This window comes from Anabrus simplex, chromosome 5 (genome assembly GCF_040414725.1).
Source record: "Anabrus simplex isolate iqAnaSimp1 chromosome 5, ASM4041472v1, whole genome shotgun sequence".
Lineage (NCBI taxonomy): Eukaryota > Metazoa > Arthropoda > Insecta > Orthoptera > Tettigoniidae > Anabrus > Anabrus simplex.
In genome coordinates this window covers 38,730,231-38,749,903 of record NC_090269.1, presented here as the reverse complement: position 1 = coordinate 38,749,903, position 19,673 = coordinate 38,730,231, and positions in this window count along the sequence as shown.

Genomic DNA, 19,673 nt, shown 5'->3' with positions numbered 1-19,673 from the left:
TCGGCGGGGTCTGTAGGGTGTGACTGACTGTGTGACGACTGAACACATTCGATCATGTATTTCCCATGCAGGCTGTCATGAGTTAGTTATCTACATTTTCAAATGAAACAGCCAATATGCCTGTTATTATTAGAAAATTCATTTTGGGAAAAGAGAAATGACCTATTATGAACAGAAACTACGCCGTGTATACAGGACTGAAACCAGATCTCTTGATATCTAGACGAGTTAGAAAATATGCTTCCTTAAGATTCATTACTAACTCAGTTTTTTCCCGTAGGGGATTTGGTAACATTTTCCATTTGCTCGGTACAAATGACATGTCTAATGCGTAAGAGACTTTTGCTTTACGTCGGACAAGCACACATAGGTCATAAAGTGACAATGGGATAGGAAACGGATAGAAGTTAGAAAGAAGCGACCGTCACCTTAGTTAAGATACAGCGCCAGTATTTTCCTAGTGTGAAAATGCGAAATCACGGAAAACTATCTGTAGGGCTGCCAACAGTGGGGTTTGAACCCACTATCCCCCGAATGCAAGCTGATAGCTACATGCTCTAAACCGCACAGTTTCTTTCTTGGTAAAAGTGTTTATAAAACTTATACATTTTAGAGAGTGATACTCTCGACCAGATTGGTCGTCGAAAACGATGCATATTGTCACAACAGGTGTTCAGAATATCCTCTATTGGCGGTAATAAATGTTCGGCACCTTCGAAAAAAATACCTTGAACCAGCGTCAGTACCTTGTGGTTTTGTCTGATATCCTGAGCAGCTTACAAGACAAACTCCCGGAGCTCTTGTAAGTTTTCCACTTCTCTGGGACACACCTTATATTTATTGTACCCTCAAAGCAAGTTTTCTGAAGAACTGAGATCGAGGCTTCTTACCGACCAGTCGATAGGACACAAACGCCCAATCCATAATGTGCAGGGATGCTCCGTCGTGTTGCTGGAGTTACATGTGCAGTCGGATATGGAATGGAACATCCTCTAGTAGTAGTAGTAGTGGTGGTGGTGGTGGTGGTGGAGTGCCTTCCAGAAATTGTAGGCAAGATACACACCGGAAATATCACACACATACGTGAAGCTGATGGACCCAGATGTGATCTCCGTGCAGTTTTGCTAGGGGCTTTACGTCGCACCGACACAGATAGGTCTTATGGCGACGATGGGATAGGAAAGGCCTAGGAGTTGGAAGGAAGCGGCCGTGGCCTTAATTAAGGTACAGCCCCAGCATTTGCCTGGTGTGAAAATGGGAAACCACGGAAAACCATCTTCAGGGCTGCCGATAGTGGGATTCTAACCTACTATCTCCCGGATGCAAGCTCACAGCCGCGCGCCTCTACGCGCACGGCCAACTCGCCCGGTGGACCACCTTCTGTGAATGGGCCCATCGTCAAGCCGAAGATTTCACGAATCATATATCGTTCACAAACGAAGCATTGTTTACGAGGACTGACATCTTCAATCTTCACAGAACGCACGTGTGGTCGGAGTCGGTGATCTCTTCAATGTGAGAAACCTACAGATTCTACACCCTAGAATCTCAATAATGCCGGTGACGTGAGAATTCGAGGTTGGTAACCAGACCCTCTTTACCTCGGCGTTCTTATCTGATTCACGTGAAATTTTCAGAAAATGTTTCTGTATGTTCAGGAATTAAAAGCAGCTCCACACTTTATTATCAGCTGAACCTTTTTTCCTCCTAAAATAGCACTAAACTAATTTTTTTGCATATTTAATGAATAATGACAAAATGAAAAATCTCTCCAATCGTTTATACCTGACTCCAAACCCGGAATTTTTATTTTATATATATAATGAGTATTTTGGACAAGTCTTCCAAATTATAATCCATAAAAATGAAAACTGTGCCGCATGGAGCATTTTAAATTCAACATATAAAAATTAAAATCTTTGAAACCAATTAATTAATATACTCTATATATTGTGTGGGGTATATCGTATTAATACGTAAATATGTTTTAAATTTGGTTAAGGTAAGTCGTAAATTGTAGAAGTTCATATTTCAGTCATGGCCCCCTTAAATTATACGTACCCTCTAAGAAGGCATCGTGTTCTCCTTGGGGTACGCGTACCCCAGGTTGAAAACCACTGTGCTAGACCATTGTAGCTGTTCCGTAATGCAAGTAGTTTAGAACACGACTGTCAATAGCCTCACGTATTCAATAGGAGCTAGGACAATCTGGTTACCTGCATTGATTTGGAGTCCGGACTGGTGTGTACATATTAATTAATTAGCGTCACGTTTGGGACGCTGATGGCCGTACTCTGAATATTAGAAACATTATGGCATTCGCTTGGATTTAAGAAAGAAACTAATTCTACGATGGCCGCAAGTAGTTGGATATTAACCCACTTTTCTCCTCAGATACGTTTACCGAGATCGAGGTCATCTCGTGTCAGAACCTCGAATCAGTTCCATTCATGACAGAACTGAGAGTCGAGACTTGGCCATCAGGGAAGTAAGCTACCATGATAGATTTTTTTGGTTTCTCCTCTTACACAAAAGCTAAGAATTGGCATTGTTAAAATTCTACGGAATAGAATCTGTAGGTTTCTCACATTGACGGGATCACTGACAAAATTAGAAGTGAAAGAGATGACAAACATTCTTTAACTTATCCCAGGTATTTCTAGAGTCGCTGAAACCACCAAGGCTCATTTTGGTTTTGAATTGCGGTTTGAGGCCGGATGCCCTTCCCGACGCCACGTGATATTTGAAATGAAAATCACAACCCAGGATTGATCGGGATTTGAATATCTACCTTTCGCGTTGGAAGCCAGAGCTGAGCCGATCACGTCCCTAAACTGAAAGAGAGAGAGAGAGGCACCTATAAATACGATTACAGTAAAACTTCTTCAATCTGTACTCCGATAAGTCGGACTTCGCATAATCCGCGCACAAGAAAAAAAAAGACAAAAAATAAGGAATCCCTTAGAAACGGAGAATGCATAATTTTGGAAGTCGTTGGAAGTCAACAATCGCATACATTACTAGCTCCGTGGTGATTAATATCGTTTGCCCATTTTTGTGGCTATTATTTATTTATTTATTTATTTATTTATTTATATCCCTTAAATTTAGGGGTGTAAGATGGAGAAAGGTCAAACAAGGATGTGCCTCCATCCCCACACTAATGTTTGCGTGGATAGGCTACACGCTGCAGTCAGTCATTAAGCTGTTCCCTTAAACGTAATTTTAACGTGTTATCCTTATGTCATTCAGTAAGCCCTTTTCTGAACAGAACCGCAAACACAAGGGTCTTTCTATTCAGGAAAAATTAGCAATAAGAGAAAAATTTGAAGAGTCCATGCCCAATGTGGTGAGTACAGAATTACAAACCAGACTGCCTATGATATTAAGAACGAAAGCGCACTGTTTATATTTGCGCTAAAATAATGATGTGAAATTAACGAGAAAGTTTATAGAGCAAACGCCGAAATGATGCTCGTTTACAAGTGATCTACACAACTGCGTTTTAACAGACTGGCATTCGGTGAAATTGACATTCGAACTGGTGCGGAAATACTGGTAAAGTTATGCATGCATTTCCAACGTGATCAGGCTGGCTTTTGAGATTACCAAGACGACATAACATAATGAATAACTGTTTTTAGGCCTATTCCCCTTACATGTACCTCAATAGCCGTGTTTTATTGCTGTAAAACAGGGTGCAGGCACCGGTGAATTGCGTGGTGCAAGGTGCAAAACACGACATCGCGTGGTTGATCAGAGTACAGACCCCCCCACTCCTCAATTTTGAACAATACCCTCTCTCGCTTTTCCCTACGCCCGTTTCGCTCGCTTCACCTGTCTCCCCATCCCTCACTTACTCGGCAACGCTCCATCATCCGAGCAGAGTTAAGCCAAGGTTAGCCGAGTCGGACTGATGGGCGGTGCACAGAAACTCTACGCCTCTGTTTGCACGCGTGAGATTTTGGGCCCTGATCGAAACGGAGTTTTAAAGTAGTTTATACTGATCTTGTGGATTATTTCGGTTAAACCGGTCAACTTATCGTCCCAGTTAGTTTGGATTAACGAGTTTCTACTGTATTTTAAAATATTCGGATAATCTATTATAAGAAACTTTCACAAAGGATTTAAATCCCCCTAAGATTAAATTACCGGCACTTAGTTTTCGAATGCCATCTTACTGGAAACAAAACATCATTAGCAGAAAAAACAAAGTATTGTGTGTGGTTTACCTTACGCCATGTATTATTATTATTATTATTATTATTATTATTATTATTATTATTATTATCATCTGTGGAACGCAGAGGTGAAAGAAGGTGCTGGTGGGAATGGGTCTATCTACAATATCAAAGATTAATTTAAAACTTAAAATAAGGTTATATTTCTTTTCAGATCTCAAACATAACAACATTCTTTCCCTAGGTGAAGAACAAAATAGGTCAGATACAAAGCAATTTTGATACAAGAATAGAAAACCCCAAAATAGGGAATTTACCACTTTTGAGTTCCAGGCTCCAAATTTACAATTCGCAAATGTTGCGCTTAGTTAGGTAAGGAGAGATATCTCCCAGTACACAGTGTTCACGAGCAGTTGGCTCCAACAGTAACAATTTACGGCCTCCCAAAGGCACCACTCAAAATTTACACAAATCTCAGAAAAGAGCATACATGCTCCACAAATTCAACAAAGGAAACTGCGCTCCCAATTTCTTACAGCCTACTCAAGGTAACTTTACATAAAACCTTACAATCTCTGGCCGCTCTGGGCACAACCTACAATTTACAATACCTTTACACAGGGGTATCTAGTACCCCTGCTACTGGACTTTCGTGAAAAGAAAGAACAGGTTAATATCACTGGCCCAAACTCAAAATGTATGGAGGCGTACACTTGCACTTCTTGAAGACCAAGTTTTAAAACCCTACTTGGGCTTGTGGCCCGATGATGCAGAGGCTAATCCCACACCACTGAGGTAACTAGAAGAATACGTTGCTTGGTAATTTACAGGAGAAAAGCGGTTACAAAATCGTAGTCACTTCAAGATAAATTGAAGGGGAACTCGAGAGGGTAACGCACTCACTATCCCCGATTTACAGTTTAAGTCTTTTTATGAAATCTTACATTAGCTGAAATAAGATTTACATTTTATAAAACAGGTGGTTACATAGTTAGAATTAGAAACTTCCCCTCGGGTAAGTTTGCGGAGATAGCTACAGTGGCCATTACCTGGGCTGATGTTCTGCCTGCCGAAGAATGAGGCACCTCGCCTCCTGTCTTAACACACACGCTCAGAATTTCGACGATCAATAAGACAAGGTATCTTGGAAAAGCCGCAGCTTATATACCCGAGAGGAGGGTTCGAGAAGGCTCTGTACTAAGTCCGGACACACCCTCTCATTTTATTGGCAGAATAAAAAGCTACAAGAATCCTCTGATTGGCTGAAAAATAAATACAGAAAATTTGTAATTGGCCATATTGAAAAGCTGGCGGGATGAGAAGGAAGTGTTGCAAACCTTGAAGTACCAAAATAAATAAGAGTTAATTTAGTTGCGTAAACTTATAATCACAAAACGTCTTCAAATCATTAATTATTCCACCTTTCACCAGTTTTTATAGTAGAGACATCTACGGAGAAAAGTTCAAACTTCTTGATGTACACCATCTAGTTGTAACAAAGAAAAAGAAATTCAGTCAGTTTAGGAAACTTGAAAATAACATACTACTCAGTTATTCAGTACCAACGGCCGTAGCCGTGTTGAAACACCGGATCCCGTGAGATCTCCGAAGTTAAGCAACATTGGGCGTGGTCAGAAGTTGGATGGGTTGCCACGCGCTGTTGGTGAGGGGTAAGGGAATGGAGGAGCGGAAAGGAACTGGCCACCCTACCGCACGTAAACTCCGGCTCAGGAACACCTCTGCGGAGGTTCGGAGCTGCCTTCGGGCAGAATAACCCTTACCTACCTACCAGTTATTCAGTAGGCCTACTGACATCTTCTGGACAATGTCCCAACGTTATGCATTAGCTGTTTCAAGATTCGTCTGATAAATAGCGTTCCTTAAGGCGCTTCTTTTAAATGTCCGGGGTTGAGGTGTACCTCCCGGTATTATTATTATTATTATTATTATTATTATTATTACCGGGCGAGTTGTCCGTGCGCGTAGAGGCGCGCGGCTGTGAGCTTGCATCCGGGAGACAGTAGGTTCGAATCCCACTATCGGCAGCCCTGAAGATGGTTTTCCGTGTTTTCCCATTTTCATACCAGGCAAATGCTGGGGCTGTACCTTAATTAAGGCCACGGCCGCTTCCTTCCAACTCCTAGGCCTTTCCTATCCCATCGTCGCCATAAGACCTATCTGTGTCGGTGCGACGTAAAGCCCATAGCAAAAAAATATTATTATTATTATTATTATTATTTTTATTATTATTATTATTATTTTGCTATTGGCTTTACGTCGCACCGACACTGATAGGTCTTACGACGATGGGACAAGAAGGTGCTAGGACTGGGAAGGAAGCGGCCGTGGCCTTAATTAAGGTACAGCCCCAGCATTTGCCTGGTGTGAAAATGGGAAACCACGGAAAACCATCTTCAGGGCTGCCAACAGTGGGGTTCGAACCCACTATCTCCTGAATACTGGATACTGGCCGCACTTAAGCGACTGCAGCTATCGAGCTCGGTATTATTATTATTATTACTATTATTATTATTATTATTATTATTATTATTATTATTTAGCAGATAACAGAGGAATTTTAGTAAACTGTATTATTTTAAGGTCCCTTCCCGCCTGTACAGTATGATGGGATTCCTTACAGACATGTTTATTTCTTTTACTCTTTGAGATACCTTTATAATAGTGTTTATGTTGTATATTTCTAGTTGTAACTACAATAGTACTGGTGAAGATTAGTGGTGTTATCAGTACTGTGAAGTATAATTCAGTAATTTCAATATTTTATTACGTACGACCGTACCTGCCGCACGGCTGGGTTGTAATACAGCAAACTTTAAACACAAAAAGAGTGAGAAGAATTTAGTGGGGCGTGCATCTGGTTGCCTGTTGTTCCCAAAATACATTTCAATTTCTAACGTTGAACATTGTTAGCGAATGGAAAAAGCGTGCTGGACTGAATTCTGGACGGGTGACAATCACTTCCCACCTCCCGGCCCTACCTGTAACAAGTGACAAGCCTTCGTGTGACACTATGTTTCTAATATTACATTCCTGCCTTTTTTTTTTTTTTTTTTTTTTTCAAAATTGCAATTTTCAGCTGTAAACAATGGGAATGATCGAAATAATTGACAAGAACATTTTGAACTGCGTTCCATTTTAGGAAAACCTTTGTGTATTTTGTAAAATAAGTAGGATTCTGTTACTTGACTAGGGGTATTTTTATACAGTAATGGAGGTTATGTTACAAGTCACAAGTCCCATCCAGTCTGCGTTACGGTTCTTTGAAAATATTTGTATTATCATGAAAAGGAGGCCTATGCCCTACAATTATACTGTCTTTTCTACAGGGTGGTAGTGCAAGCTCGAGATCCAGTAGACCTCTGTAAATCTTGTTAGTGTATAGAAAGCTATTCACGATTAATAACGCACCGTGTGGTAATTCCTCTGCTGTTATCTGTTAATTCATGCAGTTAGTGAACTATACAATTTTTAAAGAAGGCGTCATTTCTTCCACATCTAGAAAAATGAATGCGCTGAATGAGATAAATAATAAATATAATCTGAATCCAATAGCTGTAGCTATTAGAACCACAGCTCAACAAAGTCCGCACATCTGTTTTGACTGGATTCACGGTCATTGTGGAATATCTGGAAACGAGAAAGCTGATCTACTGGCGAAAGCAGCGGCAACATCTAATTTGGGAATTTCTTATGACAAAACGTCACCTAACTACGCAAAAAAAAAATCATAAAGAAGCATAAAGAAGCTCGTAATCCATCAATGGAACAACATTTGGACTTCTTCCACTAGAGGCCAAAGCACCAGAGAAATATTCTTCCCTGAGTTTTTCAACCGCCTACAAAGTACCCTGTTGGTGACAAGCTTTGAAATTACTCAATTTTGGCAAATTGGGTTACAATTTTCATCGATTCAGAATCAATCGTCCTGATGGCTACGTGTGTGTTTGCGGATCCTCACAAACGGTGGATCACCTACTGTTTGAATGTGCTGCATTTGAAAGAAGAAGGCATGACTTGAACTCTCATTTGAATTATTGCAACATTGCATTATCAAAATCCCTGTATCATTTGTTTAAGAAGCCGTGCTGTTGCAAATATTTTAATAACTTCATCCACTTCATTTTCCGTCGATTAGATACATGAATTCTTTTTCATTGTAAAACTGAAAATGTATTTTAACTACAACCCTAGTATACTATGTAAAATAGGGTTCCAAACTGCTTTGGATATTCAATAATAATAATAATAATAATAATAATAATAATAATAATAATAATAATAATAATAATAATAATAAGTCGAAATGTAATAATCTATATGTTGTGTTTTTGTTATATTGTCGTGTTAATACTGTGTTCACCGTTCTGAAATCTATATTATGTTGTGGTAGTAGCGTGTAATAGTGCTGAGATAGCGGACCCGGTTTAGGAAGCCAAGGACATTGGTCGAAAGGATTCGTTGTGCCGACCACAAGACAACTCGTAATCTGCAGGTTTTCGGGGCTGAGCAGCGGTCGCTTGGTAAGCCAAAGCCCTTCATGGCTCTTTATTATTATTATTATTATTATTATTATTATTATTATTATTATTATTATTATCATAATTATTGTTATGCCAGTAGTAAGTCGTCCCTTTGAGTTTGAATTCCCGCTTCATTAACTGTCAGTAACGTAATCTGACGAAGACTGCTTCAACTTTACCATGTCAACTAAATTTTATGTATCTTCAGAAGATGTCATCAGTGTTGTTTCTAAGTGCCACCTAGTATACTGAACTGTAATTAACTTGGTCGGGAAATGCTCATGTTTTAGGGTTTGATAACCTGCTCACCATCAGCTGTTTTTGAGTTGCAACTACAGTGTAATATGTATTTATCAACCAATCAGATAGTGCCTTATGATGTCATTTTCCACCCATCAGACAGTTTACTTACGTAATTTTCTGAAACAGTCTCCCAGCCCGCTATATATAGCTGTTAGTTTGAGCTTTAAAGTGTCAGTTTTCGTCGGGACTTTGAGTGCTACGTTAATTGAGGAGATCTCTCTATGGAAGCCAGTTGATGAGGCTAAGACGTAGAGATGGCAGCATAAGGTAAAGCAAAACCATCACCTAATTATTTGAACTTTATCTGAGATTTCACTGTTCTTCTTAGCACGTAACTGTTAGATCGATCTGTATTTCATCAAATTTTAATGTAGGAATTCTATTCCTTCTGTTAGGACTTTAAATGCAGGTTTTCTTGGCAGCCTACGGACCTAATGTAAAACCCGTCGGGGACTATGTAAAATATAAGGATGCACGAGTGTGTACCCTCGTTTCCCTTATTCACAGTGTTTTCTGGTGCCAACGTTTTCTAATTTCGAATGTTTCTACTTCTTCGGATTAAACCTTACCTATATTAGTCATCATGTAGCATGGCTTACTAGGCCTTAAGCCGTATGAGGTTTTATTGCGAATCTTGTACTGGGAGTGCTTGAGTGGATTCTGCCTCCATTTCATTTTATTCTCGGCCTTTCTATTAACCTTTGTTATGCATTTCTCGGCCGTGTATTATGAGCTTCGTCTTCCGTATTAGGGATCTTGCGATCCGTTATTTGGTGACGCTCCTCTGTGAAATAAGGATAGCGAGTGTAAATGCTTTTATGTGCAGAAGGTGGTGTTGTGCTAAATGTAACTAGAGAGATTCCGACAAGAATTCATTAATGCAAATTCATTTAAATGAATTCGAGGCCTAAGAGGCCATTGTAACTGTACATGGTAAATTGCTGTACAGGGTTAGAGAGCATATGTAACTGTTCTCGTTTTGAGGGTTCGATTCTCTGCTTGGTAATTTTGTGACAGAATCTTCGGCTTTTTTTCCTTTTGAGCAAAGTAAAGGTTCTAGATTCCCTCTACTGGGGACTTTATTAAAAGGCCCGTGCCTCACCAATTAATGCCTATTGGTCTGACTTCGACTGAAAGTCTGGTATGAAGTGGGATTCCTTTCTCTCCTGGTTGTAATTTAACTAAGCTTCTATGCATGCCCGTTTGTTATCTGTTGTTAAATCTCAATCATTGTTGTAGTTTTCTTAAAAAGAAATTCCTTCAGCAAAGAAAAGAAAAGATATCTTTGGTAAATACATTTTTCAAAATGTAACCTTCTGTTCATTCTTTGTCAAGCCATTTACCCATCACGCTCCTTTCCCTCTCTGCCCAACAGAAATCACGTAATAATAATAATAATAATAATAATAATAATAATAATAATTGTTACCGAGTTTTTGTGGTAGTTAAGCATGAAAGAAGGTGCTGGGTGGTGAATAGGTCTCAAGCTACTAAAGAGAAATTAAATTTTAAAATTTAACAAGGTTATATTTTCTTTTCAAAATTAGGTAACAACAAATAGAACAGGTACTTAGTAGCCGAAATACAACTTGAAATGTACAATTACAGGGATTAAAGAATTTGGGCTTCGAGCCCTGAAAATACAATTCTTGAGCAACTAGCTCAACTTTACGATATACCAATTTCAACAAAAGGGGCAGAAGACCCCACTCAAACCCTGGAGCCCTTGCTCCAAATTACACAGCAAAGCCTCCTCGAGGCATACAACTCTCAGTTTTAGAAAAGAGCCACTCGCTCTTAAAGTTAAGCCTCTCCCAGGCCACACCAAACTCAACTTTCAAGTCGTCCTCAAAGGACATATACACAGGGGTAAAATACCCAACCTACTGAGGTCTATTAGGTGAGAAAAGATTAATACATGACCTCTAAAATACAACTTGAGAGGAGGCGAACTTGCACTCCTAATACACTTTGCTTTTAAAACCTAATCTGGCTCTGGGCCACTAACGCAAGGGCTAATCCCATACTACAGAGGTGACTTAGAGAAGAACACTTTACATTACATAAACGAAGAAAAGTTTGAGAAAATAAGTTCACCTCAAAACAAATGTGAGTGGGAGCTCGAGAGGGTTAGCACTCTCTATCCCAATATGTAACTTTACAAGAAAAGAAGAAAAGAGTAGTTACATTTTAGGAAAAGGTTACATGATGGAAAACGCTTCGAACCCGCCGCAAGAGTTAAACTGCCGACCTAGCAAGAAAAGAAGATATTAATAGGCCATTACCTGGTAGTAGATCGCTGCCGAGGAAAGAGGCGCTTCCCGCCTCCTGCAATGTACTTAATACACTGAAAGATGGAACAGAAGTGGCCCGGAGACCCCAAAATCAGCAGTTTATATCCTCTCGCGGAAGATTCTAGGCGTTAGGGGAAATAAAACACCCTCCCACAAAATCTTTATTGGTTCGGGAAAAGAAACCCCTACATAGAGGAAAAAGAAACACATTATTGGTGGAAAATTAATTAAAGAAATTCGGGATTGGCTAGATCCAAAATAAGGGGAAAAAGAGGGGTATACAGCCAACTTAAACCATGACAGAAAGAAATTTAACAAAGAACAAACTTTTGAAATAAAAATTTCTCCAACAAAATAGTTCTTTGATTTCGCACTAGGTTGCACTATTGTAATTCTTCAGTAGTGTCCTCTAGAAGAGAAAGCTCACACTTCTTACTTCAAGCGAAACAAAAACACATCAAAAGTGACACAGTTCAAAAACTCAAAATTTTCCACGTGGTGACATCTTCTGAGAAAGTAGAGAATTAATAGAATAGATAAAGTTCAACCTTCCTCCAGAAGAGGAGTTTCAACTGGCGCAACTTTTAAATAAACAGAGTAGAGGTGTACCGCCCGGTACAGACCTCCCCCCCCAAAAGTTCCTCCAAGGGGTAACACAGAAGAACATAAGCTTTGTTTCCAAAATAAGGTCCAAGTTTTGATGTTGATATTAAGATTAATTGCGGAAGCATTTATAAGATTTTAGTAATTTGGTTGGTTGCAATTTCAAAATTTGTTGTTGCCGGTGCAGTAAAGTTTTTATGTTTGTAGAAGTTGAATTTCTGAAGATAAACCTTTAATGCTTAAAAGGTGAAGAAAAGTTTTTGCAATGTCCACCAAATATTGTTGTTAAATTCCCAAATGTGATTATTGCTTATGGTGACTGTCCATGTAGTTGATGTAGATTGAGTCGGATGGCCAGACCGGCCGTTGCAGCTTGCGTCCAACGGAGGCCGCTCGGACCCCTCAAGTACCCTGAGATACCGCTCGCCCGCACTATGAGGGGAGCAGAGGTGTTGAAGTACGCCGCGCCCGCGGTGAACAGATACAGGCTGCGGGCATGTAGCAGGTCGTGCGCCGCACATCAGCCTTGGCCGGGAGGTGAGCTCCGGCTCGCCGTGCACATGTCGTCCTCGCTGGAGAGGAGGGGGCCCATCCCCCTCCCCAGTCGCTGCGCGGCGCTGCGCGGCTGCGGGGGCGCTGAAACATTAAAGCTAGGCGGCAGAATTGTGTTGGACAATTATTTTCTTTGAGGGTACAGGCTTGTAGAGAGAGTGAGGGGCCAGCGGCGTGCAGATATTCATGGTATTCATTAAGCCACTGTGTAGAGTGGAGCAGGAGACGGGAGCGTGGTAATGGCCGTGGCAAGAACAGGATGGCAGTTTAACGGGTCGGGGCAGGTTTTACATAAGGCTTACATCTAAAACCAAAATATTACAGAAGGGGCAGAATGCCTTAAAAGTGAAACTCAAAAAAAATATAACCTTCATATCCTTTCAAAATAATATGGAGCAAGTTAACACAGAAATTACACCGGTTTCACCTGGGACAGGTGAACTCTAAATATCCTCTCGGTGGCTGGATTACTTAGCAATAAGGTAACCGGCGTAAGAAAATCGAGAATGATACAAGGCCCATGAAATCTGGGGGCAAGCTTGCCCGCGGGAACAAAATTTTTGACCATAACCTGGTCACCTACCTTCAAAGTGGTGGGTCTCCGTCCACGATCATACCTTTCCCTAACCTTTTCATGAGACACTTTAAGATTAGCTTTAGCCTTCTTCCAAAGATCTTTAATGTTGTCCGGATCTATTGTCTCGGGCAGAATGTCATTCAGAGACCAGAGGTTAGAGAGCGGCGTGTTGGGAACGAACTTAAACATCAAAGAAGCTGGAGTAAACTTGTGAGATTCATGAACCGCCGAATTCAAAGCAAAAGCTAACCAATGCAGGGACGTGTCCCACCTAGAATGATCTTCATGATGATAGGCAATAAGTGCGGACCTGAGATTGCGGTTAACCCGTTCAGCCAGAGATGGTTGAGGGTAATAAGCAGATGTAGTTACATGAGAGATGGACAAGTCAAAACAGAATTTACGAAACAGATTTGATGTAAAAGCTTTAGCATTATCAGATACAATGTATTGGCACGGACCAAAAGAAGCAAAAATAGAATTTAGGCAAGTAATGGTGGACTGAGCGGTAGCCAGCTTAGTCGGAAATAACCAGGAAAATCTTGTAAAACCATCTACACACACAAAGATGAACTTGTTGGCATTACCCTTTGACTGGGGGAAGGGTCCCACATAATCGATATACAGGCGTTCCATGGGGCGCGACGCTTGATGAGAAGACAAAAGGCCTACTTTAGTGGACATGGTGGGTTTACTGATCAAACAAGATTTACAAGCTTTTACAAGTTCTCGAATTTCACCGTCCATACCTTTCCATATGAACATTTCACGAATCTTTTCACGAGTTTTAAAGATTCCAAGATGCCCCCCCAATGGGGTCTCATGATAGTATTTGAAGATCATAGGTACAAGAACCGCTGGAACAACAACTTTCATCAACTTATCATGCCTCGAAGGGCAACATAGAACACCATTCCTCAGAACATAAGGGACAACATGTTCCCCAGAAGAAAGGGTTTCCATTATAGGAGCCAGCGTCGGATCTTCACGTTGGTATTTCTCAATATCCCTAAAAAGCATGGGAGCACCTGTTAAGATGGCATTAACACCAGATAGTATGGACTCGGAAGGTGATGAACTATCGACCGGTTCGTGGGTCTCGACGTCGTTATGAAACATACGGCTGAGTCCATCAGCAACAACATTTTCGGTACCTCTGATATGTCGTACATCAAATTGGAAGGCAGAAATACGGATGGCCCAACGGGCTATACGACCAGTACGACGCGGCCTACCTAAGACCCAGCTTAAGGCTTGATTATCTGTCTCCAGGTCGAATTTGACATGTTCCAGATAGAGACGGAACTTTTCTAAGGCGAATAAGACTGCCAACCCTTCGAGCTCATAGATGGAATACTTGGCTTCTTGAACCGATAGAGTCCTAGATGCATAGGCGATGGGACGCCTCCCTAGTTCAGTCTCTTGAAGAAGGACTGCAGCTACAGCTGACGACGACGCGTCCGTTTGGACGATGAATTTCTTCGAGAAATCAGGCATAGCAAGTACAGGGGCATTACAGAGAGCTAATTTAAGATCTTCGAAAGCGGCTTGTTGAGAAGGTCCCCACTCGAATTTGATGCCTTTCCTACGAAGAAGGTTTAAGGGCGCCGCTCTATTAGCGAAGTTAGGAATAAACTTCCTGAAGAAATTCACCATACCAATGAATCTAGCGATACCTTTGATGTCCTTAGGAGGTTTAAAATCACGGATGGCCTGTGTTCTAGAATGATCGACTGCTACACCATCAGGTGACACAATATGCCCTAGGAATGACATAGAGGGCTTAGCAAAGGCAACCTTGGACAACTTAACAGTTAACCCAGCCTTACGAAGGCGATTGAGAACTTCTCGCAAATGATCTAGATGTTCTTCAAAGGTTTCGGAAAATACGACGACATCATCCAAGTAGTGATATAAGTACTCAAATTTGATGTCGGAAAAGACCCTATCTAGTAGCCTAGTGAGCACAGCTGCCCCCGTGGGGAGCCCGAAAGGCACGCGGTTGTATTCATATAAATTCCAGTCCGTGGCAAACGCTGTAAGATGTTTAGACTCTTCGGCAAGGGGAATTTGATTATAGGCCTGATTCAAGTCCAAGATGGTGAAGAACTTGGCCTTACGAAACCATGAAAAGCAAGAATGAAGGTCGGGAAGGGGCACAGATTGCAACACCACCTTCCGATTGAGAGCCCTGTAATCAATGACAGGCCTGAAGCCTCCTTGGGGTTTCGGGACTAGAAAAATAGGCGAAGAATACGCTGACTTAGAGGGCCTAATAATACCATCCTTCAACATCTGATCGATGATTTCTTTCAGAGCCTTCATTTTAGGTGGAGATAGCCTATACGGTGGAAAACGGACAGGAATTGAATCCGTGACCTCAATTTTGTATTCAATAAGGTCAGTAACACCAAGAGTATCAGAGAACACCTCGGGAAACGACTGACACAGTTTCCGAATACTATCAGCCTGCTCCTCAGGTAGATGTCTAAGGTCTAACAACATCTCATCCTGGGTAGGCGAAATAGATGAACATGATACAGAATTACACTTTAACAAGGGAATTCTACAATTGGACGCAAATTTGAATATGCACGACCTACACTGGAGATCGAGCACAAGACCAGTGTGAGAAATGAAGTCCGCTCCCAATATAATGGGGCAAGACAAACGCTTGGCCACAAACAATTTGATCTTCCATGTAAACTTAAAAACCCGAATTTTGACATGTATGGAACCTAGAATTTCTAATGGAGATGAATTAGCCGAAACATATTGAACAGGAGAAGAGACATAGTCAGGGAGTTTACAAACAGATTTCAATTTAGAATACCAATCAGCCGAAATAATGGAACAAACACTGCCTGAATCTAAGAGAGCTGTTATAGGCTCGTTATTTAACTCAATCTTAAGAAAAGGAACAGGTGCGGGGGTATCCGCCGCAATCCTAAGACACTCTTTAGGGCATTCAAAAGATGAATTTGAAGGCTGGTCGTTCTCTGCATTTACAACCTGTTTACTAGGGGCTAAGTCTCGGGAAGATGGATTAGTCGGCTCAGCCGACGCCACTAGTCACTTTTTATTATTGGAATAGCTGGAATTTGCACCAGAAGTTGAGCAGGAGGGGGTGCTATTTGAGTTTGGGCAATTCTTGGCGATATGTGAGAAGGCCCCACACTTAAAACAGCCTTGTGATGACCCTACTCCATTCCTTGTCCCACTTGACTTGATCAGAGGACACTTATTCCGCAGATGGTCAGGCGACCCACAAGCATAACATTTACGGGGATTGACTGGTCGGCGAGGTGGAGGCCGAGTGTTACTAAAGGAAGGCGGGGGTTCTTTCGCCACACGCAAGGAATCGGCATACCTAACTCCTTCCGCAGAGACGGCTAATGCTTCCAGTTCAGAGAAGGTTTGCGGGCACGCCGCGAAACACAAATATGACCTGTAGGGTGGTGAAATCCCTTCAACAATAGCTTGCACGATCTGATCCTCAGGGAAGTGGAGAGCAAACACCCTAGTATAAAACTTAATATCTTGGATGAAGTCTGCCAGGTTTTCATCCAAGCGCTGTACCCGATAATAGTATTTCTGAATAAGGGAGGACCTGGCCCTAGCCGGGATGAAGTTAGCTAGCAAATGGGCGTGGAAATCCTCAATAGAAGATTGCTCGGCAATGGCTCTAACTATTTTGTCAGATAGAACACCAATAGCATAAGGATAGATAATTTGCAAAATTTGACATGGGGAAAGAGAAAACACAAGGGCATGATCCTGAAATTCCACTAGAAATCTTAAAAATGAAATTACGTCACTGGTGGTGTTGACGGAAAACTTAGAGATACCTCTAAGCAACATTGCCAATGGATGAGGCAAGCTGCTGAACCCAGGTGTCATAGTCGTTAAAGGTTTCAAGGGCAAGGAAGTTAATTCAGAGCGGATGTTACTCAATGACGCACGGCGTTCAGATTCGTTGTTCGATGGGGCAGAGATAGTTGGAGCAGCAACGGTTATCCTATTGACTTCTCCCTGAGGAGGCTCTTCCTCGTTACCTACATTCACCGTGGCGGGGTGATCAGTTTTGGGAGGAGCTTCGCCGGTTAGCAATTGAGTGACCTTATTAGACAATTCAGAAATAGTTTCAAGGAGCGTATTAGCTTGCTTCCTCTGAACGTCATTCACCTTTAGAGACAATAGATCATTAACTCTATTTGCAAAGTGATACAGCCTGCCTTGCACACGCTTAATTTGATTAGGAGATGGATCGTTTTCATCAAAAAAGCTGACTACCGATGCTAGCCCAGTAATATTCTCGACAATCGTGGAAAGAGAGTCGTCAATTTCTTTCTCTCCCAAATTGGGGATGGAAATGGGCAAATCAAGGGACTCTCTAAGCTTGTTAGTGTCTATTGCAACCGTGCCTCCAGATTGAACGTTTCTGATAGTTAACTCATATATCAACTCCTCTTTGCGCAAGTAGTTAAGGAGGAGAACATCGCGAGGGCCGGGCATGATGACAGAACAATTTTGAAAAACTCAAAAAATTCCAGCAACTGAGAAAATTGTTAGAGTTCGAATCAAAGCAATGTTTAGCCGTCAAAAGGGGCTAAATTGAGACCCATTCAACCACGCTCTGCTACCACTTGTTACCGAGTTTTTGTGGTAGTTAAGCATGAAAGAAGGTGCTGGGTGGTGAATAGGTCTCAAGCTACTAAAGAGAAATTAAATTTTAAAATTTAACAAGGTTATATTTTCTTTTCAAAATTAGGTAACAACAAATAGAACAGGTACTTAGTAGCCGAAATACAACTTGAAATGTACAATTACAGGGATTAAAGAATTTGGGCTTCGAGCCCTGAAAATACAATTCTTGAGCAACTAGCTCAACTTTACGATATACCAATTTCAACAAAAGGGGCAGAAGACCCCACTCAAACCCTGGAGCCCTTGCTCCAAATTACACAGCAAAGCCTCCTCGAGGCATACAACTCTCAGTTTTAGAAAAGAGCCACTCGCTCTTAAAGTTAAGCCTCTCCCAGGCCACACCAAACTCAACTTTCAAGTCGTCCTCAAAGGACATATACACAGGGGTAAAATACCCAACCTACTGAGGTCTATTAGGTGAGAAAAGATTAATACATGACCTCTAAAATACAACTTGAGAGGAGGCGAACTTGCACTCCTAATACACTTTGCTTTTAAAACCTAATCTGGCTCTGGGCCACTAACGCAAGGGCTAATCCCATACTACAGAGGTGACTTAGAGAAGAACACTTTACATTACATAAACGAAGAAAAGTTTGAGAAAATAAGTTCACCTCAAAACAAATGTGAGTGGGAGCTCGAGAGGGTTAGCACTCTCTATCCCAATATGTAACTTTACAAGAAAAGAAGAAAAGAGTAGTTACATTTTAGGAAAAGGTTACATGATGGAAAACGCTTCGAACCCGCCGCAAGAGTTAAACTGCCGACCTAGCAAGAAAAGAAGATATTAATAGGCCATTACCTGGTAGTAGATCGCTGCCGAGGAAAGAGGCGCTTCCCGCCTCCTGCAATGTACTTAATACACTGAAAGATGGAACAGAAGTGGCCCGGAGACCCCAAAATCAGCAGTTTATATCCTCTCGCGGAAGATTCTAGGCGTTAGGGGAAATAAAACACCCTCCCACAAAATCTTTATTGGTTCGGGAAAAGAAACCCCTACATAGAGGAAAAAGAAACACATTATTGGTGGAAAATTAATTAAAGAAATTCGGGATTGGCTAGATCCAAAATAAGGGGAAAAAGAGGGGTATACAGCCAACTTAAACCATGACAGAAAGAAATTTAACAAAGAACAAACTTTTGAAATAAAAATTTCTCCAACAAAATAGTTCTTTGATTTCGCACTAGGTTGCACTATTGTAATTCTTCAGTAGTGTCCTCTAGAAGAGAAAGCTCACACTTCTTACTTCAAGCGAAACAAAAACACATCAAAAGTGACACAGTTCAAAAACTCAAAATTTTCCACGTGGTGACATCTTCTGAGAAAGTAGAGAATTAATAGAATAGATAAAGTTCAACCTTCCTCCAGAAGAGGAGTTTCAACTGGCGCAACTTTTAAATAAACAGAGTAGAGGTGTACCGCCCGGTACAATAATAATAATAATAATAATAATAATAATAAAAATAATAATAATAATCTCAGGCCTGCAAAATTAGTTTAACAGGAAACTGATTGAAATATTTATACTAAAATAGGCGAAATTCGATGAGGGGACTGCAAATACCATCACAGTTTGCCTCTACCACGGAGGAATTTTTCAACAAGTTAATATGAAAACAATATAGGCTATGAGAAAGGACTATACTAATATGCAAAAAAACATGTTAGCATGCAATTACGGAAGTGAAATATAAATTATTTCATGTCTATGTTTCTTAAAAATAGAAAAACGTTTCATAAAACTTGTTTGATAATACCCGTTTGGTTTACGTTCAAAACTCTTCCTAGTGTTTCTCATCCTTTCCTCTGCAGCAACAACAACAGTCTATGATCGTATGGGCGTTCCTTCCTTCATGTCTGTCTGTTAGGTCATCAGCCCAGAGGCTGGTTGGATCCTCAAATAGCACCACCAAA